At 42.2% G+C, this 25989-nt stretch overlaps 1 protein-coding gene across 1 annotated transcript in view; it reads left to right on the plus strand.

Annotated features, from left to right (window-relative positions):
* The first annotated feature begins 646 nt into the window (after window positions 1–646).
* LOC306973925 (voltage-dependent calcium channel gamma-7 subunit-like) overlaps window positions 647–25989 on the plus strand; it is a 67893-nt gene continuing 42550 nt past the window's right edge. The window contains exon 1 of the mRNA XM_079571014.1: window positions 647–685. The gene's annotated coding sequence lies outside the window, so the exon portion shown is untranslated. The remainder of the gene's footprint in view (window positions 686–25989) is intronic.

Consider the following 25989-nt stretch of genomic DNA (forward strand, 5'->3'; position numbering starts at 1 on the left):
GAGGAAAAAGATCCTCTCGGTTCAGGCGGGAGTTAAGAGGTTAACCCTAACCTTAACACAAGCCTCAAACAGATTACTAATGCTTATACACCTTACTAATACTTAACGAGCACGCCATACTATAAAGCGATTTTCTGTTTGGTTCTATATTAGGTGTCGGTAAATGAAGTATGTTTTCTGGTCAGGCAGTGCACAAGAGTGTTGCGGTGGCTCCACAGTCAGTACGTTCATTATTTTGTAATAATCGGGAGTTAAAGCGTTAACTTTGGCAGCCTCACTCCCTCTGTGTGTCTCTCTTTCTCTCACACTCACTCTCTTACTCTTTATTTCTCTCTCCCTCCCCCCTATCTCTCTCTCTCTCTCTCTCTGCCACCCCCCCTCTCTCCAAAACCATGCGGCCCCTACGTGCTCCCGCTGCCGCTACATCACCAGTATCCCCCCCCCTCCCTCTCCCTCTCTCTCCGCTCCCGCCCTCCCCGCTACACACGCACGGTCCCACCTCCCAAACTATGCAGCCGTGCCCATTGAGGCGATCCTCCGCAGTGCCGAACGGGCTGGAGCCAGTAACGGAGCGCGCGCCCCCCTCTCTCCCGCTCTCTCTCGCTCGCGCTGAAGGAAACGTAAAGACGTGAAGAGAGAAGAGAAGAAGCTCGTGCCGCTGCCTCTGCGTCCTCCCCCAGCCAGGGTAAGCACGTCTCCATTCCTCCCCATTGTGTTTACCGCACTTCTTCTTACGCACAAGTGTCTCGGTAATTGGGCGCGGGGAGGTTACGACTTGGTGCGCACGTGTCCGACAATCAGGGACGGCGTTTCGGGTTTTTTTTTATTTTATTTTTTTTATTTACGAGTGAGTGCGCAGCGCGTTCGGGCACTGGAGGAATGCGCCTCGCGGTGATTAGATTACTGTGGCGCATTTCGGGTGATGCGCGCTCAAAACGCCAGCGTATAGTTTAGACTAACGAGAGAGAGAGAGGGAGGGGGGGAGAGGGAGAGAGAGAGAGAGATCCCAGCGGCACGTGGAGGGGCAAACGGGGCGCATTAATGAACGTGAAAAAAGATGACAGGAGCGCTGCACGATTTGGGGAAAATATCACATTGCTTTTTTCTCTTTCTTCTTCGTGGCAAGTATTGCGGTTGAAATTACGTTTGTGGAGTAAATATCGAGTTAATTGTGGTTATTTGAAGGCGAGACACTGCAGGTGAACTGAAAAAATCAATTTAGCCTCAATAAATGATGAGTTGACACTTAATTCATGAATAATTCATTAGTGAAGTGTGACGAGCAGAGGTGGGTATAGGGTATGCAAAGTATTTACTGAAGTAACGTTACTTTGAAATGATTTCACTCAAGTAAAAGTAAAAAAGTACTTGGAGTAAATGTTACTTGAGTACTGTAAGTAACCGAGTAACTGTTTTTAGCAAAAAATGTCAGATTTATTTTCAATGACGACATGAATTGTGTGAATCAAAACATTAAATGCGCCTTTGCTCTGCCCGATCCCGTCAGATCTCAGAGCTCAGGGACGGGCCTGGGCGGTGCTTGGATGGGACCGTTTGGGAAACACCAGGAAGCCTGGGCTGAATGTGGTGTGAGAGTGAGTGGTGATGGTGGGAGGGGCGCAGACTGGTTACCTCGCTTCTGTCAGTCTACCCCTGGGCAGCTGTGGCCACAATAGTAGAAGAAGACGATCTTTATCTATATTTATATATTCACAGACATGGTCACAAAGCGCTTTACATGAGACTTGTACATTCACTCCACACTCGGTGATGGTAAACGACGTTTGTAGCTTCAGTTTCCCCTGGGGGAGACTGACAGAAGCGCCGTCGCGACTGCACACGTCTGCGCCAACGGACCCTCTGACACCTCCATACATTCACTCACATCATTCATCCTGGCCTATTGTACATGTTTTTAGTGATAGGGGAAACCGGAGTACCCGGAGGAAACCTACGCAGACACAGAACATGTAAACCCCGTGCATGTTCTCCCCTCCCTGGTGGGAATCGAACCCTAGACCTTCTAGCTGTGAAGCGAGAGTGCTAACCACTGTGCCACCGCCCTCGTGGTGGCAGCAGCAGCACCACCGAGTATGGAGTGACTGAATAATGACGACAGTGTGGCGCTTTGAGAGACTTTGTAATACAGGCTTGTAAAGGGCAATACAAGTTTAAGCTGTTATTATTATTATTATTATTATATATCATGTTGTCGTGATAAAAATCGTGATATTTACAAAGAAAATTTTAAGAAAATGGGAGAAAATACGGAAAAAAACGACATAATTCTAAAGAATAAAGTGCTCGAGATAATCTACATATATATATATTTTTTTTAAATGAGGCATTCGGCGTTTTAATATTTACTCGCAGTGGAAAAAGTAACAATTATTTTTACTCAGATACTTCATTATTTTATTCACGCAGAACCAAAAAGTACCATATGATAAAACTACGCTCAAAAGTACATGTACTTGAGTAAATGTAACTGAGTACTACCCGCCTCTGTTGACGAACACTTAATAACTACTTTACTGCCTAACTCATGATGATACTTCTTCACATACTTCACTTATTCGTTGTGAAGTAGTTATTAAGTGTTAGTTACACTTTACTAATGGATTGTTCCGGATGAATTAAGTGCTAACTCATCATTTATTAAGGCTGAATAAGGTGTAGTTATCAACTTTTGCTGTGGAAAAAATATTTTACTTTAAGTTAATGTTTTTATTTGGGTATAAGGCATTGCGTGTTTTCAGGTTTCAGTTTCAGTCTTGATATTTATGATTTCGTGTAATATTAGCCTTGTGTTTGTCTTCATAGTTTCAAGTTTCCAAATACTGCAACTTCTTTTGTTTCCCATGTCATTTCGACGATGGCGTTTAAGTTGTCTGTCTCTAACTCTCGTCAACCCCACACGATGGTGCTGCGTTTGTCCATTGTCTCATTTGGCAAAACCCATTTCCTGCGTGTGAACGTGCGGTGGTTTCCTTGTGCGAGGGGTTTGCATCTAAATAGGGAATTAGAATCACAAAGACGCGTATCTCCGAGGGGAAACTCTGCCCCATCCTTCAATGCCGCGCCGGTTAAACCTTTCACGGCGTCGGGCGACAGCGGTTCAGCACCACGGACAGCGACGGGGGCTGAACAGCGAGTGCGAGCTGGGAGATAAAACGCACTGTTTCGCGGTCACGCTGCAGCTAATTAATCATTTGAAATGGCCCAAATCTGATGTGTAAATGAGAGGACGCTGCTCAAAGGACTGGGCTGCTGCACGGGCCACTTTTGCACGAAAACAATGATGGAAATGTGACAAAAAAGTGAGAAAACATTGACAAAAAAGTGACGAAAAATGTATGAAAAAGTGGCAAAAATGTCACAAAAATGTCACAAGAAATTGACAAAAAATGGATAAAAAATTGACAAAAAAAAATGACAAAAATGTGACAAAAAATACAGAAAAATTGACGGAAAAATGACAAAAATGTGACCAAAAAATGACCAAAAAAAATGATTAAAATATGACAAAAAAATGACAAAAATGAGACAAAAAAATACAGAAAATGGACGAAAAAATGACAAAAATTTGACACGTCACGCTGCAGCTAATTAATCATTTGAAACGGCCCAAATCTGATGTGTAAATGAGAGGATGCTGCTCAAAGGACTGGGCTGCTGCATGGGCCACTTTTGCACGTGCTACTCGTTTTGCACATGAGCAAAGGATTGGTAAATGACCCTCCAAGTCACCCTTACCTTGAGGGTATTACCGAGCAGTTTGAAAGTGAACAGCGGTGCCCAAAGTGCGACCCCTCAGGCTCCTTGTTGATGGCACACGTCACAGAAGATGGTACTAAGTTTCTCAATTCTACACAAACTTACTTCGAAAATGAGCTTTTGGTTGTGGGAAAGAACTGGTTTTAAGGTTCCAAGCTCAAGTAAAGGTGTGGTGCGGGTTAAAACTCAGCTTAACGCACTCAGATGAAGTTTTCACTGCTTTGACCATATACACTTCAACATACGTCACGACTTCCGCTTCTGGGTACTAGCAGACCGATATGCGAGAAAAAAACATAAAAAAAAACTCTTAAAACTCAACGGAGAGTTACTGAACCTACTTATTTCTCAGACTCATTAGCCAAAAATGCCGCTAAAAAAGTAATATTTACTAAAGTCGGTGCTTCCGGGGTTAGCGTAGCTGCTGCGGCGTTAGCATTTTTCTCCGCTAACCCCGGATGAAATATTACTTGGCTAATGGGCCTGATAAATAAGTATGTTCAGTAACTCTCTGTTGAGTTTCAGGAATATTGATTGTGATATTAACCCCTTAACCTCCACCTGAGCTGAGCAGATTAAAGCTTTAAAAGGACAACCTCAAAATAGCGGCGGAAAACGATGATGAAAACGCGACAAAACACGACAATAAAGTGTCAAGAACACGGCGAAAACGTGTCAAAAAAAAAGGACGAAAATGTGACGAAAACACAACAAAAAAAGCAATGAAATATCGACGACAAAGTGGCAAAAACAAGACAAGACAAAAAAATATGATCAGTTTTAGCTTTCAAATGAAGTATTACCCTGTTCCTCTCCAGTCCAGACGCTGTAGAAAATGTGCTCAGTTCAGGCGGGGGTTAAGAGGTTAAAGAGTTTTTTTGTAGTTTCTCGCAGATCTGCGGACCCGGAGGTAGAGCTGTGACGTCATCAGCGTATTCCATGGTCTGGGTGAATACTCGATTACTCGAACCAAAAAGAGGCAAAAGTGGGCGGGGCAGAATAAGGTGGATATCACTCCACTGCAACTGTTTCCATAGTAACAATAAACAATTGAGCTGGAACTAGCTTCAGGTAAAACAGCTTAAAAAGTGAAATAACTCCTGCCCAGGACTTAAAAAAATATGCAAACAGGCCCCAATTTTTCATTCATTTTTTCTTCAATTTTTTAATCAATTTTTGGTCATTTTTTGAATCCAATTTTTGGTCAATTTTTTGGCAATTTTTTGTCAATTTCTTGTGACATTTTTGTGACATTTTTGCCACTTTTTCATACATTTTTCGTCACTTTTTTGTCACATTTCCATCATTGTTTTCGTCTCAGTTTTGTTTGCTATTTTCACAGCTTTTTTCCAGAAGCTTTTGGACTGGGGGTAAAGCCAAACTGGAGAAAATGTGCTCGGTTCAGGTGGGAGTTAAGGGGTTAACTAAAACTGATATTTTACACATTCATACGTTCAATGCATTGTTTGTTTTTGGCTGAGTTTGCCAAAAAAATGTCGATCTCAGTCAGATGAAGGCTTTAGTGATGTTGTGATACATAGTGGCTGCTCGCGATATCACCTAATATCACGATACGATAATTCTAGTGATACGATATTGTGCAGCCCTATGTCATGTCCACCTTGTGTTTGAATCTGAAATCATCGCTGTAGTGTGTGGACCCCCGCCTACGCTCCGCTGTTCGGCGCCCAAACAGATGCGCGCAGCTCGGTGTTGTTTGCACTGCAGATGGTTTCATGAGCAGTGTTTGAAAAAGCCCCGTCCCCCTGCGCCTGACCCCCGCGCCCTTCGCCCTCGGTGCAAATCTCCACAGTCATCATTGTCCTACAGGCCGGGAGTCTCTGAAGAGCAGACAGTGATGGACATGACAGCTCCCCCTCTGTCTCCAAAACTTCCTCACTTTAGACTGAACGCAGCTGCGATCACTAACAAGGCAAAATGGAGCCGTAATGGACGCCGGGGTGTTTGCATTAAAGCATATGTAGTGTCTTTGCTCCACATTTTTGACTCTATTTGTATTTTTGCGTGATGTGAAAACACCCTCCCCGTTACATCACGAGTCCACTGAACCCTGCATCGCTGTTCCTCTGTGGCTCGTTTTGTTTTGTTGCTCGGCTTTTCATGCGGCTGATTTTTTGAGATTTCGCAGCAGTGAGATATGAAAAGTCACCGGAGCGAAGCGAAGAATGAACTCCGACAGCAGCGGCAGAACTGGAACATCGTCCTTTGCAGTTAATGAAACCGAGCGTCGGGTCATTTACAAAACAAAACGAACACAACAAAACGAACTGAGGGCCACTGCGAGGTCTGCAGGGTTTTGTTTCTCGACACTGGGGGGGCGGGAGCTCACTCGGAACTTGAATATGAATGAATAATGTGCCTCAATGCAATGGAATACTATCGTGCATTTGTTTTCTTCTCGCACTTGAGCTTCATTGTAAGAAACATAACCATTTAAGAACAAAAAACGGAAGCGTGCTCATCTTCATTCCTGACCAAAGGCGGGAAACAAACTATATTTCATAAAAGTAGATGTAAGAGTTTGGAGCCAGTGCGTCAAAGTCAGTTTACTTCAGAAAGGTCTTTCAGTAGAGCTTAAATAATTCCATTTCTTTTATCAATTAATTGGTTGCTTTATCAAACGATCACGGATTAACTGTGTTTGATGTCATTTTGCACATCTTACACTATACTTTTCCCCCCCCAGTGAAATATCGACTAGTTTCTCCTTAAAGTCAGTTGTGACATTGTTTATTTATTTGTCCATGACTCTCTGATGGAACATGGTTTGATTAATCATGAACACCCGCACTTTCCTCCCCTCTGTCAAGGCTCATTATTGGGGAAACAGCTCCACCTGGTGGCCGTGTATTGTGCCCTTTGGGAGTTCTTTAAAGCAGTACTAAGTAACTCCTGCCCCCAGAGGCCATAAGCGCCATTGTTGCAGGTGTCGTAGCATGTTGTGTTTTTTTACCCTTTAATTGTCCGTGAGAGTAAATACTACGCTGACAGAAAAGACAAAGGGACAAAGGGATATTGTACAATTACAATTACACAATGGATTTTTTTTTTTTTTCACTCAAACTTGGCTGTAAATGCTCTTTAACTGTTTAAGCTCACAGTTAGCGTTGCCCGTTAGCCTGTTAGCTTCTTCTTTGTGAATCCATTAGTGTGTATTGGTGGCTCTGGTCCGGTAGCAGTCAAGTTGCAATTGTGGTTTTCTGTCCAGAGACACCAGGGGGGGATGAAAGACCCCCAATAATACTTGTATTACCCCCAGAGGGACAACGAAAAGGATTTATTAAGGTAAACAAGTTACTTAGTTCTGCTTTAATCCATAAATATTCAGCCTGATTCAACACGCGCGTCATTAGGCCTAATTGTGATTTGTGAGTCTTAAAACACACATTAACTTTAGCAAGAGCAGCTGCTGAATGGGCTGCATGATATGGCACAAAAATTAATACAAAAAAAATCGTATATTTTTCGATTTCATTAGATTTTTGGAATAATAATGAATAATAATAATACATTTTATTTGTAAAGCGATTTTCTCGACACTCAAAGACGCTAAATAAAAGGAGCCGATTCATGACTTTTTATACAAATCTCAGCTCAGACAAAAATAAATGATTTCCCCAGTATCCTTTAAAGCAGTACTAAGTAACTCTTGCCCCTAGAGGCCATAAGCAGAATTGCAGGAAGAGAGGGATAATTGTATATCCAATTACACAATGGAGATAATTTTTTTCACTCAAACTTGGCTGTAAATACTGTTTAAAGTGACGCTAGCCCACAGTTAGCTTTGCCCGTTAGCCTGTTAGCTTCTTCTTCGTGATTCCATTAGTGTGTATTGGTGACTCCGGTCCGGTGGCAGTCAAGTGGAGGTGATGAAAGACCCCAGAGGGACTAGGGAAAGGATTTATTAAGGTAAACAAGATACTTAGAACTGTTTTAAAACGACAAGAGTGATTTTGGAGTTTCCGGATGGAGATTGGACAGTGAAGAGACGTAGCTGGCTGATGTGGGAGCAGAGGACGCAGAGGACGACCATATCCCGTCCAATCCTTTACTCCCGTCCCTCTATGTAGGTTTTTGGGTTAACCGAGCGCACCTCCCCGGCGTCTGCCCTCCTCCCGCCGTCCCGCCGCTTTGGCATTGGCCTCTTTCAGCTCCGATCTGTGATAAAATTTTGAACATTGGGGCCTTGTCACATCTCATCAGGACAGTGCGCCTCGCTGTCTACGGGCGGAGACAGTGTCCCGCTCTGCCGCTGAGTCACGCTTTTGAACGGATAAGGTCGATGTCACTCCGGGCCAGTCCTAACGTGCCCTTCAATTATGCAAGCGCCGAAACACATGGAGAAATGTATAAGGTTTGTAGGTCCGCGGAGCTCAAGTGGGATGTGTCACAGATGCAGAGGCAGCCAGCAGCTTCTCTCTCTCTCTCTCTTTCTGTAACCAGGGACGGAGCAGGACTTTCCTTCTGTTTTTGGGCCAAGGACTTTCCCTGAGCAGACGTACAGCAGCTGGTTTATAGTCTCCACTTTTCAGCAGCGCGTCTCGCAGCGTTTGCTTCAGTTTGACAGAAGCAGCCGAGGCTTCAAGATTCATAATATTATAGTCAAGTTAACCTGTTATCTGCCATCCTAGGGTTAGGTTTAGGGCTAGAGTTATTTTCTCCACCCATGCATATCCGAATCCACAGTGGTGCAGGGGTTGGCGCTGGTGCTTCACAGATAGAAGGTCCCGGGTTCCGTTCCCAGCCGGAGGGGCCTTTCTGTGGAGTCTGCATGTTCTTGGCGATGTGAAAACAGGAAGCTCCCTCTCTCCTGGTACAGCTTGAAATCATGGTGAGAAAGGAAGACTCGAGACCCGTAACGTGGAGTAGAGAATATTTACTGGGTGAAGAGTACAGAGCATGTGCACACAGAATAATGGTATACAGTGGTTCATATCACTTTATGTAAATGAGGTACGTACAGGGCGTATCCTTAAAGATGATAGGCTGAAGTAAAGGTTGGTTTTCGCAGAGAGGCTGATAGAGACCAGCTGTGTCCATGTAGAAGAGGCCCCTTCCCCAAGAGAGTCCATGTGAAACCCCATATCAGTCACCGTTAACGGTTGCAGGATAAACCTACTTGTTAGGGCCCTAAGATGATTTCATAGCTGAATATTTTTGGCTTTTTCTGCAAACTGCATTTGTGGTTTCTGTTCCACATTGTTTTTCTGGATACTTTGGTACGTCTTTGCTGTGTGTTTGTGAAGGTTTGGTGGATTTGTTTATTTTGAGAGTCAAAAAGGGTTTTGAGGAAAGCAGTTTCTTAAAGGTAAACAAAAATGCTAGCTTGTCCACTAATTTGAGACCAACAAATGTCTTCTTCTGAGACACTGAAGAGGCACCAAGAGCCCCCACACCTGCAGCACAGAGGAGGCGTCACAAGAGGAGCTACAGGAAACAAAAAAGGGACAAACGAGGAGATGGTGAAAGACTGTTGTGGAGCGGAGAGAGCTGCAGGAGGAGAAAGAGGAAGGAGGAGGTGGAGCTGACCAATGCAGGACACCACGCTCTGAAACAGGGACAAACCCAGGAGCCGGGGCACCATTTCAGTGGAGACAGAGGGCAGCCAGGTTTCCTCCAGGTGCTACAGTTTCCCCGTCCTCCAAGGTCATGGTCAGGTTGACCCACAGTGGCAGCAGCTCAGGACTAACACCTGAACATTATGTTGTTGTACAATGACCATAAAGCACTTCCTTACTTCATCCAGTGACTCCGGTCTCCCCAACCACTAAAAACATGTACAATAGTCCAGAATGAGTGAGAGTGTGAGTGAGTAGTTAGTGGTGGTCGGAGGTGCCGATGGCTACAATAGCAGTACCATCACTGAATATGTAGTGATTAAGGCTGGGTACAGTTAAACAATACCAGTATAGATACAGACGGCATCTCTGGAATCGCCCACATATGGTCATGTTTGAAAAGAGTTAAGGGGGAAAACAATTTTGAAAAAAATCTATCCATCCATCCATCCATTTTCTTCCGCTTTATCTGGGGCCAGGTCGCGGCCCCAGATAAAGCAGGGCCGCAATTATTCAAAAACTACTTTAACAAATGCTGAATTATGAATATAGTTTATACTAAATAATGATACAAAGACATGGAGAGGAGCAAAGTGGTTCAACAGCCCATAAATGAGCTAATGCTAACGTTAGCTAGTGCTAGCTGCAACTGCTGTTTTTTCACTTCTATTGAACAATCTGCTGTGAGAAAATATCCGATTTACACTTGACTTTATTTTTATCTGATATATAAGTTCATGTTCCACCAGAAAATGGCTCAACAAAGTGAAAAATTGTGTTTCCCAAAAGATTCTATTTTTCCCCCTCGGCGAGGCCACGCCCCCTTCTATGACGAGATGCCGTCTGTGTCTATGGTACCAAAAAAGAAAACTTTAGGTACTGCCGGTATCAAAAAATAAAAGTATTGAAAGCAAATATATAAAAATTTCCGTTCGTAAAACTCGAAAAAACCAAGTATCGTTAAAGTACCAGTATAATGACAGTGTTTGAAGTGTAAGCCATTAGCCATTATTATTAGTGTTTTTGCCAAGAGAGCTTACAGCCTATATGTCAGTGTGTTACGACATTTGAAAGCCTTCTAGTTTTTAAAAACATGTGTAAGATCTGTGTGAGTGAAGCATAACTTCATATCTGCTCCTGTTCCTAATCATAACTAACAAACTATCTCTCCTCTTTAAGTGCAAACATTCCTGCTCCACTTGTAGATTTATTCTAATTAACCTTCTCAAATCCAGGAAATGTGACTTATTTCTAGATTACGCTTTTCAGAGCAGGCTTTTAGCACTAAAAAGGAGTTTGCCGACAGTTGTAGCCTCTTTTTGTTGAATATAAAGGCTCCTGTCAGGTGATAAGAGGTTTCCGGCTGGCGTCATAAAGAATATCAACATGAAGACGAGCCGGTCTTTTGAAGAGCTCTTTGAAATGACTCGGCTCCTTGTAAAGCATGAGAAATCCCACACACAGCTGCAGTATCTCAACGCTTTCTCTTTACTCAAAACACACTCACTTGTCAGACTGTGATTGTTTAGGAGCTTTTATATAATAGCTAACCTAATCCGACGATGTTTTCAATAAATATTCTGCAGCGTGTCCAAAAATCTCCAAAAAAAGGGTTTTCAAAATTACTTTCCTACAACCCACTAATCATTTTTGCTGCCCAAGGTCTTTAACAGGACATTGCAGCTGTGGTGTTGAATAAATCTTTCATTTTTCAATTTTGGTGCATAATATTTTTTGCGGCTCAGGGGGGAGCCAGAGGAGAATAAAGGTGGAGCTGGTTCTAAATCACTGACAGAAAGTTTAAGTGTAGAGGGAGTTCTTTTCTTTATATTTATGTACTATGTTATGGCACCGCAGGCTTGTTCATATCGTTTATCATGAAAATTCACTAATATGTCCTTAGCCGAGTTCAATTTATGCATTAGATGTTTTGTTCTGAGACATAGAGCTGCTTGGTTTGAGAAAGTGTATAAGTGCAATGAAGTTTTAACAGCAGGAAGAAACATTGCTCGAAGTGCCGAACATGTTCATGAAAGTCTAAACTAGAAGGTTTAGAGATTTTGTTGTTCGCTACAGATGTTTTACTGCCCAGTTTTTTGCCGTTTGCTAACTGACCTTTTGCAAAAGCCCCTTAAGAAATCTGAGCTAGCTCCAGCAAAAAAGCGGGATTTAGCATAACATGGGAGAAGAGTGTGTTGGTGAATCCTTTTGGTGCAATACAAGATCTTATCTGTCAATTCATTTCACAATGAAGCGAAATAGTTAATTCGAAGTTAAAGCTGCCTTAAGTGATGTGTTTTTGAATTTTTTTAAGGTGGAGGAGTGAACTCTGCTCCACCACCACCTCCTCCCCCGTCACCCCCTCACTCCCCTCCACACTTTACATCCTGCTCTGATTGCATTCAATGAGATACGGAAATCTCATTAATCTTGTGTGAAACACACATTTATCAGCATAAATAAGATCTGTACAAAGTAAACATTTTGAGACTTGCATTTATTTGCTAAACTGCAACTTTCATTTACATTTAGAACATAATATTTCCAATTAGAACTAAGTTTACAACGCAGAACTTTTTTTCCCACAACCCTTCAGCGCCTCAGAACGCCTCAGCCTCTCCTCCGGTGCTGCTTTGCTTTGTGATCATGAGGAGGTAAAAGACCTCCCAGCTCCTGTAGATATTGGATTAATAAACAGGAGGATTTCAGCTGCATCAGGTCGGTCACATCACATCACATCGGTCAGTTCACCATCTTTCTGTAAACTTCTGTCATAATGCTAAACTGTTAGCCGCTAACTGTTGCTGCGTCTTCTGCTTGTTGTTAAGTGTGGCGCATATGGTGGCGCATCTAGTGGCGCTTGATGGGAATGCAACAGTGCCGGACCGGCAAAACAGGATCACTTAGAGTAGCTTTAAAGCACCAGTGGGATATCTGCTTCCTGAAACGACACCAGTGCAGTCATGCAATGGACTTGTCATGCTCTTGAACTATATGGGCTAAGTTCTGTTCTTTTATTAGTCCAGTAGGTTATTGATGAAATATGAGCGGAGTGTATACAGCTTCTTCATTCTTACAGCCTGTGACCACTCAGTTTAAGGTTCAAGAGACCGCTCATGAAACTCTTGGCAAAGGACTAGACGGTTGTAAGTAGTTGGTAGGTATTATCTCGGGTTAAAAGTTAGTAGTTGGTGTTTTTCAGATCGTTTTTCGGCTTTGAAAAGGGAGAAACAGTTCCATTAGTTTCTGTGGATGGGATGAGATCCGGAGAGTGTGTGACAGCTTGTTGTTATGAGGTTTGACTGGACAATGACCACTTCTAGTGCAGTGTTATGCAAATGACTATTCAGTTCATATAAAAGAGATGTTTCCTGCACAGCTCTGAAGGTGCCTTGGTTGGAACTGTGTGAAATTTCGAGCACTGTCCTTGTCAGATCCTCAATCGTGTTAAAAGAGTTGGTTCAGTTGGATTTCTCCTCCGTGTCCTCTGCTGTCGCACGTTTAATCTCGTTGCTGCTCTTTATTGTCCTTGAAGATCTGAGCTTCTTCCCGTGACGTCGCTGCTTGTTGCCTTTAGACAACAATGAATAAAGGAAACTCCTACAGACGTCCATGATTGCAAACATGTCAGGAAACAAGTCGGCTCGTTTCTTTTAGAGTGATTGGTCTTTTGTATGAAGGAAGTGGTCGGGATGGGCTGCCGTTTTTACTCGAAGATTAAAGAATCGTCGACGAGCTGTGACAGACGCCGAGCCGTGTCTGATGTTAAAGAAAACTGGCCGCAGAACGTGAGCCATCCTCTCAGCTGCAATCTGTCTTTCTCTTTCATTTTACCGTGGAAATAAAAAAACACAAGCAAGCGGCGCTGTGGCTTCAATCAAACTCACAATGTCCAGAGCCTGAAATTCACTGTGACAGACTTTGGCCATGGCTACAAGTCAGTCTCTGAATGTGCGCACAGTGGAGACAAGAGCTGGCAAACAGTTATGGAACATCATCTGTCAAAAGGCGCCTTCATGTGTTGCAGACTTTACATTACATGAGTGATACTTTCAATGAAGCTGCAGGTTGAGATTATTGCTACTTTTCTCCCTGAACATCTTAGTTTTGATGTCAGAGTAATAAACTGACCAAGCTCTCTCTTTGCTTTTTTATTACACTTTGGTGGAGATTTACTACAACAGTCTCCAGTCAGGCAAGGCTCTCGTTTTACCGATCGAGCTACGTTCCCACCCTCACCTATGGTCTTGAGATTTGGGTAATGACCAGAAGGACAAGATCGCGAATACAAGCGGCCGAAATGAGCTTCCTTCGCAGGTCGGGTGAGGAGCTCAGTTTCTCGGGAGGAGCTCGGAGTATCCTATTGGGACAAGCCCTCGTGGAAGACCCAGGACACGCTGGAGGGACTATGTCTCCGAGGTGGCCTGGTGTCGCCTCGGGGTCCCCTCAGAACAGCTGGAGGAGGTGTGTGTGGATCTGGGCATCTCTGCTCAGACCTGGCCCCGGATAAAGCGAAGAAAGTGGATGGATGGATGGATGGATGGATGGATGGATGGATGGATGGATGGATGGATGGATGGATGAATGGATGGAACTACAACAGCTCCTCATCTCTCCATATCAAGTGAAACATCGACAGTTTGGTATCCACGTGTAGCACGAAAGGTGACAATGTGGAGCAAATACAGTCATTTCATTTATGGGAGATGGTTTCAGCCAAAGACAAAACATGCATTACAAATCTTTAGGGCCTGTTGTAGGGCCTTAACTGAGTGCATTTTCCCCAGTTCAGCTTTACCCAAATCTAAAAGCTTTTCGACTTACAGCCTATAGGCCAGAGTAACGCCTCATTTGAAAGATAAGACCTACAAAACTGATCTAAATGGATCGTTTTCCTTATTTTGTTGCTGTGTTGTCATCACTTTGTGTCACTCTTTTGATGCATTTTCTTCTCACTTTTGTCGCTATTTAGATGCTTTTTTTTTCAAGAAGCCTTTACATTTGGGTAAAGCTAACTGGAGAAAATGTGCACCGTTCAGATCTTGCAACAAAAATCTCCACTTTAGCTCCCACAGGCTCTAAACTTTACGGTCTTGGACTTAAAGGAATAGGCCACCGTTTTTATATACTAAGATATGTTCTTACCTCACTTTAGTCGAGTTAATATATCCCCGTCTGGTCATTGTCCGCGCGCTCTGTCACGCAAACGGAGCACATACGCAGCCTCTCCCATATGTGACATAGCTCCGAAAAAGCTCACGATAGAAGCTACCAAGCTCTTCCACGTGTTCCCTATTTAAATAAAGTTACGTGAAGTGTTTTCATGCGAAGTATATTTACACAGAAATGTAACGTGTCGATTTTATAAGCAAATAAAAAGGGGGACTATATTGTGAGGCGTAATGATACGAGGAGCACAGCGTCCGCGTAGTAACTCCTAAAGACTTCCCCCGCTCACTTCCGTCAATAACCTTTAGGAGTTACTGCGCGGACGTTTTACTCCTCGTATCATTACGCCTCACAATATAGTCCCCCTTTTTATTTGCTTATAAAATCGACACGTTACATTTCTGTGTAAATATACTTCGCATGAAAACACTTCACGTAACTTTATTTAAATAGGGAACACGTGGAAGAGCTTGGTAGCTTCTATCGTGAGCTTTTTCGGAGCTATGTCACATATGGGAGAGGCTGCGTATGTGCTCCGTTTGCGTGACAGAGCGCGCGGACAATGACCAGACGGGGATATATTAACTCGACTAAAGTGAGGTAAGAACATATCTTAGTATATAAAAACGGTGGCCTATTCCTTTAATGTTATTGAAGGGTTTTCAGAAGGATTGTTTAATATCTAATTCTTAGTCTGATGTATTTATATCATGTTCCAGCCATGTCCTATAGAATGAGCCCAGACCTGTTCACCACAACTGCCTCTAAAATCCTGCACTGTCACTCAAAAAGTTGTTAATTCGGGTCTGAAGTGCCGTCATGCATGAGCTTAATATAGAGGCTGTAGTTACATGTAAGCCCTGAGGTGGCAGTAGTGAGTATAAAATGACCAACTTGCATCCAAAATCCTCAATATTAACATTTCATCGCTGACAAAAGACCAGATTTTGGCCATTTTATATCCCATTTCTTCTCATATTTATGTCCGTAATCCACAGCCTCAAACTGATACTCTGAATGTAATAGTTTGCCCTCCTCCTCTGCCGTGTCTCACCGTAAAAAGCTTCAACCTTGTGCCTTTACGTTGCTCCTTTGTGGCTCGTGCGCTCGTCTGGTCCGTGCTGCGTGACCATCGTATCTTTAAATATCCACTTTTCCCCTGCCCGTTGGCTCCTGGCCCCAAACACGCGCTCCCCCGTGCTCCCGGGACCATCTGTGATCCCGCTCGGCATCATGGGAAGCGGAGTTTCACAGAGAACAGCAGTGACCTGGCCCTGGTCCAGAATGACATCATGTAGTGTTTAGTCTCCTCACGCGGGACACTGGAGATTTGAAACTGTGTCTTTATCAAATCGGCTTTATTTATAGAGCGCGTTTAAAGCTTCAGTGCTGAACAGTTAAATAAAGAACTCAGAGTGATAAAAACATTACAAAGTGCACAGTTACAGTATGTTATAGAGTAGCTTTTGCATTTGAAGTAGCAAGAGCTGTTTCTGGAAACACACTTTGTCCATTAATTACACAGGGACCGCCCTATAGGTGATATTTAGCCGTATCTAAGTAGAACATTGATTTATATGGCAACACAAATGCCCAGAAAACATATAAAAGCCCCAATAGTGGTGTCAAAAGCAAGTTCGAAATGAAATACAAGGTTTTGAATGAAATAAACATGTGTTACAAGCACCAAGGCCTGTCGCAATAATAGAAATAGGATGTATTGAGGCAGGAAAGTATTGCAATAAATGAAAATAATGAAGACTAGGGCTGGGTACCAATACATGTTTTTGATACCAGTGCTTTAACGATACTTGGGTTACGATACCGATACCTGAACGATACTTTTTTCAGAACCTAAAATATTTGTCACATGGAACCAGAAAACAGAACAACATTTTTCATTTATTCCATACAAAAAAACATATTAATTTGAGCTGAAACGACCAAGTGACTTCCAACAGATACAGACGCCGTCTCTGGAATCGGCCATATATGGTCATGTTTGAAATCAGTTAAGGGGGAAACAATTTCGAGAAAAATCTAAGCTCTCTAATTATTCAAAAAAAACTTGAACAAATGCTGAATTATGAATATAGTTGTCCACTAAATAAAGATACAAAGACATGGAGAGGAGAAAAGTGGTTCAACAGCCCATAAATGCTAACATAATGCTTCATGTTAGCCTCGTGCTAATGCTAACGGCTAGCTAGCCCTAGCTATGACTGCCGTTTTTTCACTACTGAACAATCTGCTGTGAATAAACATCCATGTGGACCTGATTTACACTTGACTTTATTTATGTGATAAATAAGTTCATGTTTGAGCAGAAAGTGGCAAAAAATAGCGGAAAATTGTGTTTCCCAAAAGATTCTATTTTCCCCCTCGGCGAAGCCACGCCCCCTTCTGTGACGCGATGCCGTGTGTATCTATTACGCCGTCCCTGAGCAAACAGTCTAAAGGTTTTTTTTTCTGTATCTGCTTTCGATGCTTTTCGATATTGGTAGTAGCTTTTTTTTTGATGAGCTTCCGTATTTCGAATCAAACGTACGTACAGTGTACAGGTGAAACTCGGAAAATTAGAATATCGTTAAAAAGTGCATTTATTTCTGTTATTCAACTTAAACTGTGAAACTTAATGATAGACTCATTAAATGCAAAGTGAGACATGTTTAGCCTTTATTTGTCTTCATTTTGATTATTATGGCTCAGTTTGTAAAAACCCCAAATTAAAAAACTCAGAAAATGTGAATGTTTAAAAAATGGACTGTAAGCCATAAATTATAATCATGACATAACAAAGGCTTGGCACTTTGCATGTAATGAGTCGATATCATATACAGTATATAGACAGAAATAAATGAACTTTTGAACCATGTTCTAATTTTCCGAGTTTCACCTGTATATGATTGTGTCTACTGTCGTCACTAGTGTGTTTTTTTCACTGACATAATCATCATAATGTGCATGTGCATAATCATCATGACAATACACACCTTAGAATTAAAGGAAATGAGCTGTTTATCACTTTGCCTGTGATAAAAGGGAGCAGACTTGGATTGAAGCTCATTCTGTTTATCGTCGCCAGTCATAGATTATACGTCTCTCTCGAAAGCCTTTCTGTCCCTGTTCCTTGGTGATAAATCACTTTTGGGATTTGGAAATATTGTCGATTTGTGCAGCCCCACACGTCGCTTCAGGATGATGTCAATGATCCGTAACACAAACAATCAGACTCCTGACACACATGAGGCGCCGTACGGAGCGGTGAGACAAACGTGACGTCATCGGAAATCACAGTCGTCCAGTTCCAACCCTGATCTCATTCAAATACGTCTTCTGAACTCTCTCTGTGTCTCTTACAAACCATTAACACATGTCGGACACATCCCATTGGTCTGATACTTTAACAAAAACAGCATGTCCAATCAACAACCTCCTCCCTCCTTCTCTTCCTGTTCAAGTCCCGCATGTTTTTACCTCCGTTACTCACTGGGATCCTAATAATGTCACCCTCTGGTTTCAGTCCCAGCTCTCTCATCTGCTGTTTCATTACCAACTAGTCCAACTGTTGGAATCCAAGTGTTTTTTGGCATCAGGGCTTTCCAAAAACTGATCAGATCTCAGCTGGCTTCGTCCAAAGAAAAGGCAGATGATTTGTCAGAAGCGGAAGCTCGACTGAAATGACACAAAAGATTATTTCCAGGGCAGAGGAGAACGACCAAACGATTAAACAACAGTGTGTCGCATGTGGGATCATTCAGGAAACTTCTGGAAAAACGTTCTTGGCAGTGTCAGGAAACGGCGCCAGATTCACGACACGTTCTTAAGTCATGTCACCGCCTCTGAGTCTCCATATAAGGACAAAAAAGTGTCACGTGCAAAAGGAAAGAGGAAATAAATGACCAAACACAAATCCCAAACTATTAACTGTTAGAGAATTAACAATGGTGTTCGAGATTATAGATGAAGAAGAGGCATCAGTCTGGATGTCTTACACAGGAGAAGTTTATTGACCATCGGTGCGGGACCCGGAGACATGAACTCGAGACATTGCGCTCCTACCATTCAAGTCTGTCCATGCTTCCACAGAACTGGGATAAATATCCTCTCAGAGCGTCAGACTGATATACAAGCAAACATTCAGTGGCTGAGAGTCTGAGCACCACAGTCAAGGCTATGACCGAGATAGTACGACTGTACAGCTTGACCCAGTCTGATAAATAGCGATTTAATGTTATCCTCTAACAATAACAACCAACAAAACCCCCCAAATAATCGCCACCATGCGCTCAAAGACCCTCCTTTGGGCGAATTAGCACCTGCATATAACCTGTACATCGCAAAACGGTTTTCCTTCCCTCCCTGCGGGTCAGTCCCTTAAAAGAACAGGCCACCGTTTTTCCATACTGTGATATGTTCTTACCTGAGCTTAGACGAGTTGATACGTACCTGTCTGGTCTTTGTGCCCGTGAAAGAGCGTGGTCGCTTCCAACTTCACCCACGTTTGGAGCTATAGGCATACATTGGGAGAGGCCAAATGCTAACAACATCTTTAGTTGTTTTGCATGACTGAGCGCACGCACAACGACCAGACAAGTACGCATTAACTCGTCTCAGCTCAGGTAAGAACATATCTCAGTATGGAAAAACGGTGGCCTGTTCCTTTAAATAGATGCAGCAGTGATTCAACAACACGCCCTGTTAGCTCACCTCGGGAACACAAGCATTGAACGGCAACATTCAAAGGTTTTAGCAGTAATACATTGGTACCTTAATAAAAGTAGACTGCAAGTGATATTACTACCGTATTTTCCGGACTATAAGTCGCTCCGGAGTATAAGTAATGTATATGCCTAATAGGGATGCAAACAACAGGCTGAATAGGCGAACGGTTTGCTAACGTGACACATTACACAACAAACTAAATAGTTATGTTAACGTCACATAAACAGTTCAGATACTAAAGCATAAGGAACAAACCTCTGCACCGTTGACAAACCTCTCCCGGCAGCATGTTTTTCCAGCTCTCATTTGCAAAGTCGTTCCTCTAAATGTGGCTCTAGCTTTAGCCCGTGATTAGCTTTGTTTTGCTTTGTTCTAAGAGTAACCTCCGCTTCTCGCTCACTCCTAGCTTTCTTTCTGCTGCTCGATTGGCCTGCAGTACCCTCTAGTGGCAAAATTATATATTTGAATTTAAAAAAATCACATATTAGTCGCACCCCCTGCCAAGCTACGAAAAAAAGTGCGACTTATTGTCCAGAAAATACGGTAACTTCTGTATAAAGGCATCTGTAATATATGGTGAGGATATTTACATTCTGGAATTCATTTATGTATGATTTAATATGTACAAATATATATGACTCAGAATGTTGGGTCCCATCAGAGATTTTTTGGTGCGTAAGCGTCCTCCAGACTGTTCTTAGGATTTCTTCTTACAGAGGAGTGAAAAATCCAAAAATCTTCCTAAAACGGCCTTAAGAACAAGTCTGTGCATAAGAACGTGCTGTGAACGTTCATGAATGAGGCCCAATGTTATGAATTTTATATTATTTACCATTTCCAAATGAGCTTTAGACAAACCTAAAAGGCAGAAAGGGCCTCACTGTTCGTGCATTAAATCCACACGATTAAAAATGTATGTGAGGAAACATCGTTATTAATTCAAAAGCCGCATATTAAACATAGTTATTATCAGCCCGACGCCCACTCCCAGCATTAGTGTCTTAATTATCTTTGATTTAATAACGCGGCTCTGCGGAGGGGCGGGTCTAAGCCCTTCACCAAATGAAAACACCATTATTAATAAAAGCAGGGGTCTTGCGTAATTCTCATGTAATGAAGGACGCGGAGACGGGATTAAGTTTGAGCCGCCGGAGCTATTTGTGGAAACTGTGCTAGAGGCTGACGGTGTGGGAAGTCGGAGTCCGCAGAGAGACGCCCAAAACCGGGACGCAGCGGCAGGGAGGACGTTCTGAACGCAGTCCGAGCGAGAGGGTTTTGTAACCAGTGAGGTCTGAGGCAGCAGCAGCGGTAATGCGGATGCAGCCTGGGAGGACAAGAGGCAAAGTTTAGGACTTTGACTTAGATGACAGAGGAAGTGAGTACAGTTAAGGACACTGCAGCGGATATGAGGGGAGAAGATGAATGTAGGAATACCAATTTGAAACTTACACTGTACTGCTATGAATACAAGGACAAAATAGACTTCAAGTTTTGTCCCATTTGATCTTTTCACATTAAAATATGGGATTTTCAGTGCAGAGGGCTATACTACGCTGGTTGAACAAGTCCTGGATTTGTTCCTCTAACCCAGGGGTGTCCAAACTACGTCCACTAATTGGGCCCAATTTAAATATGGTTACGTGAAGTGTTACATTACAAAGTATAATTACACAAAATTAAACAATGTGGATTTTCTAAGTGGATAATAGGGGGAACTATATTGTAAGGCGTAATAATACCAGGTTGCCATAATTTGCCATAATTTGGCATCCACACAGTAAAGTGAAGATTACTGCGCGGATTTTGAATTACTCCTGGTATTACTGGTACAATATAGTTGGAGAACTACACTGTAGAGTTTGGGTGACAGTGGATTCTCTCCTCTGATTGGTCAAAGAGCCGTCATCTTGTCTGAGCTGGAACTAAACCTGGTCCAGAGCTAAAGGCATGTTTCCATAGAGAAGTTACCCTGCTAACAGCTTTGTAGAATATCACTCTAAAATGGAAATACCCAAATCTAAAAGCTTTGAAAGGAAAAGAATAAAGTGTCAAAAATGAGATGAAAGGATGAAAGTGCATCCAAAGAGCGACAAAAATGTGAACAAGTGATAAAAAGGTGACAAAAAAGCAACAAAAGAGCAACACACACACACACACCTTTGTACTGCTATCTTCGTGAGGACACTCGTAGACATAATGTATTACCCAAACCCTAACCTTAACCTAAAACCATTTCTAATCCTAAAACCACAGCTTGACCTTCAAACAGTCCCTCAAATAAGTGAGGACCACCCAAAATGTCCTCACTCTACAAAAATGTCCTCACTCTGTTGGTTAAAAAAACAAACGGGTCCTCACAAAGTTGTAAGTACAAGAACACACACGCACACAGAATGTCATAATGCTATCTTAGTGAGAACACTCATTGACATAATGTATTACCCAGACCCTAACCCTGAACTCTAAACCCCTAACCTTAACCCTTACCCTAATCTAAACCCAATTCTAAACCTAAAACCACATCTTGACCCTCAAACAGTCCTTCAAATAAGTGAGGACCACCCAAAATGTCCTCACTTTACAAAAATGTCCTCACTCTGTTGGTTAAAAACTCACACTGGTCCTCACAATGTCGTAAGTACAAAAACACACACACACAGACACTGTAAACAGTAAAGTTCTTTGAGGTTTAGAGACTAATTTAGTTACACTGCCATAAAGTAAAAGTGCACAGGGCCGTTGAGGTAGACCCAGGAGCAGTGGGCGACCGCTGTGTAGCTTTACTGACCTTTCTCCTGCAGCCAGGCACAGCAAGTGGTCCGGGAGTGTGTCGGATCAGGTCAATGTCTGTCTTCTATGAATGGGCCAACAGATATAGAGCATTCAGCACATTCAGGCTACATCCCACTTCTGTAAATGACCAAACTCCTAGTAACTTTGCAGGATTGATGATTGATATCAGATGGAAAAGCCTCTGCAGAACCTCCACAGTCGCAGATTATCCAAAGTTGTTGTTGTTTGTTGTCCTTTCGTCCCGTCCTAATTCACTTCCTCTCGGGTTCACCTTCAGCCTGGTTTTGTTCCCGTCTCTGATTGTTGTCCTTGGATCCTGCGGGTAAAAGCTAAAGCTAAAACATGCTCGACTTTGGTAGATTCTTGGGGAACAACCGATGATAGCAGAGGGAAGAGACGGGTTCATTCAGTAGTGTCAAAATACTTACTCAAGAGTTGCATTAGTTTTGAAAGGATTTTACTCAAGTAGAAGTATAAATGGGTGATGCAAATGGTCTAAAGTATTAAAAATCCTTAATATAAAAGGTGCACGAGTCTGTTCAGAATAACAGTGATGAAAAGTCAGATTTATGTTTTATTTGCACTTTAAATCATGCAAAGAAAACCTGATATTTCTGAAGTATATCTCCTGAAAATGGACAAAACAAATCATTCTTTAATTTCTTGTATTTCACATATGGTTTCTGTCACTTTGAGCAACCAAATATCTTCACTCAAGCAGAAGTACTTCAAAACCCATGTTACCTTTTTTCAGTAACCAAGGAATATAACATGTTGCTTAAACAAACTACAGGAATGTATTAGTCATTACAATCTAAGTAACTTGAATTACAAATATGTGATCGAAGAAAAGGCCAAATTCCCCCCAAATGAAATGCAGCACCAAAGCAAGTTGATTTTTCAGTTTATATTTTATCCAAAGTAACTCAGAAGTAACTCAAAGTAGTGTAACTGACGGTGTGATGTAAAACAAATGTATTACATTTTTAAAGCTGCAACTACTAATATAGAATATATTACAATTTTAAAGTGATTGGTCAAAACAATGTTACTCAAGTTGAAGTTATAAAGTACTATGTGTTGAAACTACTAGGCAGGGTTTTCTTGATGGAGGCTGATTTTCTTCATCGTCACTTTCAACAAATGCCAGATGTTCATCATATAAGACTGAAGAGGCTGTTTTGCTCAGAAATTTATTGACTGCATGTTTCATTTTTGAGGCAACTTTATTTATACCACGTATTTCGTACACAAGGCAACTCAATTTGTTTAGTTTTTTTAGAGTAGTTCGACCTTTTTCCTCATAACTGAATCTAAAAGCTTCTCCACTCGAGATCAGACCTACATAACTGATCATAACTTTTTTGTTGTGTCGCCGCGATGTTGTTGTTGAGTTTTTGTATATTTTTTTATTACTTTTTTGTCTTGGTTTCGCCACATTCTCGTCACGCTTTTGTCACATTTTTGTTGAGTTTTCATCCTCGTTTTCATTGCTATATCCACACTTTTTTCAAGCTTTTAGATTTGAGTAAAGCCAAACTGTACAAAATGTGCTTGGTTCAAGCTAGGGTTAAGAGGTTTGTGTAAAGTTATTTCTCTAAATCATCTTGAGGGCCAGAGCTTCTATGCTGGAGGGCCGGATTTGGCCCCTGGGCCTGACGTTGCCTACTCCTGCTCTAGTACATGTACTTGAGTAAAAGTAACTGAGCAGTACCGCCTTTGATTGTTGGTAAAAGGTATGAAATGGAAAACAAAATCATGAGTGTGTTCCCGCACTATTCTTATAGAACCTCCTCGTGCAAATGTGATCCTGCAGAAGAACCGCCCTCAGCCTGTTCCCTGCTCTCCGCCCATCACACTGTAGTGAAGATGACACTCCCCTTTGACCTCTGGGGCCTCAAGACGACAAACAACGAGAAAACAGAAACAACAGTGTATTACTGCAATGTATCGCCTGACAAATAAAGACCAGCGGAGCCAGAGATTCACTCTCATATGATCGACTTCATTTATTATTGTAACGCCTTTGCTCCATGAAGACAAACATAGTCCTGCAGGTCTGTGAATCCAACATTTGTTCATTTTCTTTTTGGAGATTTCTCAACAGATCAGCCAGTGGAATAAGTGCTTTTAGTAGTAGTAGAAATGTATTGTCCCCGTGGGGAAATTCATTTGCAGTGAGTGGAGATACACAAATACAACAGTGACCACAGCAGACAGATCCAAACATTGACAACATACAAAGACCAAACCACGGCCCGTCAACCTCAGTGTAAATTATGTTAAAATTGTTATCTACATTCCTTAAAAACCTTCTCTGACAGACCAGCTGTGCAGAATTAAAAAAAGAAAAGGAAAAAAAAAAAAAAGTCACTGTTGGTTACTTCGTATTGTTGGTTTGTTTAATTGTAGAATGGCTTGTGGCACAAATGACAGCCTGGTCCTGTTTTTAGTCAGGGCGGGGCTCCTGTACCTTCGACCTGAGGGGAGCAGCTCAAACTCTCTAAACAGAGGATGTTTTGAGTCCGATAATATTACATCTCCTTTATCTAGAGCTCGAGCAAAATAAATGTCTTGCAGACCCTTCATAGGAACACCTAGGATTTTGCTGCGACTGTACATATTTTCCTAAGGGAGTTCTTTTGTGCCTCAGTCTGGCCCCGTACCAGCAGATGATACAGAAAGTCAGAACACTCTCCACAAAAGCACTATAAAACATTTTCAACATGTTTCTATCCACCTGAAAGGATGCCAATTTCTTCATAAAATATAGTCTCTGTTCACCATTTTTTGTGATGTGATCTGTATTTTTGTCCCATTTCAATTTGTCATCTAAGATCACACCCAGATACTTGTGCTGTGTTTACTTAAATAAATAGTGGGAAAATAGGCCTATACTTACCTCAAGAAATGTTATATCCAGATTACTTTTGGACCTGTCACTGTCTTCCCCTTAACATTGACGTTTTAAAACATAAAATCTGGCATGTCCACTTTATAAATTGCACTCTCAGACGGAGCAGATAAGTCTATAAAGTGAGATGAAGCTTAAATGCACATAAAGCGTGATAAAAGCTCTGAGAAGATTGCCATCAGTATCACTTTTTTGCCATTATATCTGTCTCCCATCCAAATTAAAGACTATAGAAAGCTGCGATGTCATTAGAAGCCCAGCTCTTCTTCTTCTTCTCCTCCTGCCTGTTTCCCACGGCTCGCTCTCCTGTCAGAAGACTTCCCTCCTGCTGCTGCCTGTCAGTTCCGCTCTGCTAGTTTGCAGGAGTCTTTTGGCCCCGGTCCCTCCTCTGTGCTGCTTTCTGATGGAGAGCTCTGAGCGCTGGAGCTGACGTCCGCTTTTGACCAGAGAAATCATCCCGGGATTGAGTGAAACAGCTGAGGGGACGCATGACAGGCAGCAGCAGTGCCCTCTAGTGAGAGTCAGGGAGTACTTCAAGGACTACACGTACACAAAAGGTGGTGGTTTTTGTCCTTGTGTAGTGGTTTTCATGTATATGTAGCGCTGCAATTATTCCAGTTAAAAAAAACGTTTTATTTAACAATGATCGTCAGGTGCCCAAAGTGCGGCCCGGGGGCCAAGTGCAGCCCTCAGACCAATTGCTGGTGGCCCTCAGGCTTTTGTTGAGTTGACACACATCTCCAGAGATAGTACCTTTTACTGCAAGTTTTATAATTCCAACCAATTAAAACCTCAAAAATGAACAGTGTGAGACAGAGCTGGCGTTAATGTTCCAAGCCTAAGATAAGAGTCTTTATTGATCTCACAATGGAGAAATTTACTTACTCTTAGAAACACTCAGGGTGTGCAAGTAGACTAGAATATGAGAAATAGAATGTGAGAAAAACAAAACAACAAAACAATTAAATAGTAAAATAATGGAATCTTAGAGACTGTCCTCCAACAGAAAACGACACAAGTGGTCGTTTGTCT

Source organism: Gobius niger (genome assembly GCF_951799975.1).
Source record: "Gobius niger genome assembly, chromosome: 14".
NCBI lineage: Eukaryota > Metazoa > Chordata > Actinopteri > Gobiiformes > Gobiidae > Gobius > Gobius niger.